At 63.0% G+C, this 710-nt stretch overlaps 1 protein-coding gene across 1 annotated transcript in view; it reads left to right on the forward strand.

Moving 5' to 3' along the window:
* The first annotated feature begins 53 nt into the window (after positions 1-53).
* LOC104545437 (NEDD4-like E3 ubiquitin-protein ligase WWP2) overlaps positions 54-710 on the forward strand; it is an 8,138-nt gene continuing 7,481 nt past the window's right edge. The window contains 1 exon segment of the mRNA XM_010190580.1: positions 54-102. The gene's annotated coding sequence lies outside the window, so the exon portion shown is untranslated.

Raw genomic sequence — 710 nt, forward strand, 5'->3', positions numbered from 1 at the left:
TCGCCTGTGTGTTTAGTGAGTGGTTTTGCCCTCTCTTGTGTCTCTAGTCGTCTGGTGCCCCGTCCGACAATGATCCTCTCGGGCCCCTTCCTCCCGGCTGGGGTAAGTACTGAGCCTCCTCACCTGCCCACCACCACGCATGGACCCCTGGGACCCCCCCGTCACCCGCAGCGGGACCCTGCCCGCCCCATGGGGACACGGTGCTGTCAGCAGCTCAGGGAGAGCCCAGCGCTCCCCGTGCTCTGCTGCGTGTGGGGCTGAGGCTGCCTGCGAGCAGCACCAGCTCTGATTTGAAATCCAGCTCTTTGTACTTTTTTTTTTCCCCCTTCTCCTGGAGTTGTTCCCAGTCTCTCTCAGCTACTGAACGCAGAAGTGCTTGTGGTTGGTCCTTGGATGGGGGGAGAGGTTGGGATCCAACTCCTCGCTCGTCCCCAGACCCCTCTTTGCCAGCGGGGTCCGCCCCACTGCTGTGTGTCCCCCAGGTCTGCAGTGGGGCTGGCAGGAGTGGGGTTGCCTGTCCTGTCCCTGCTGGGACATTAAGGAAGGTCCCTGTGCCCCTCCCAGGGTAGAGAGACCCCCCCTCCATGGCAGAAGCATCACTGGAGGGGGGTGGGCTGGGATGTTTGTGGGTGCAAGCGGGCAGCAAAAGGGGGGTAAAAAGTGGGGAGCCTGGAGCAGGACAGAGGGGGCCCAGGCTCCAACGGGGGTCT

This window comes from Mesitornis unicolor, unplaced genomic scaffold (assembly GCF_000695765.1).
Source record: "Mesitornis unicolor isolate BGI_N332 unplaced genomic scaffold, ASM69576v1 scaffold30018, whole genome shotgun sequence".
NCBI classification, from domain to species: Eukaryota; Metazoa; Chordata; class Aves; order Mesitornithiformes; family Mesitornithidae; genus Mesitornis; species Mesitornis unicolor.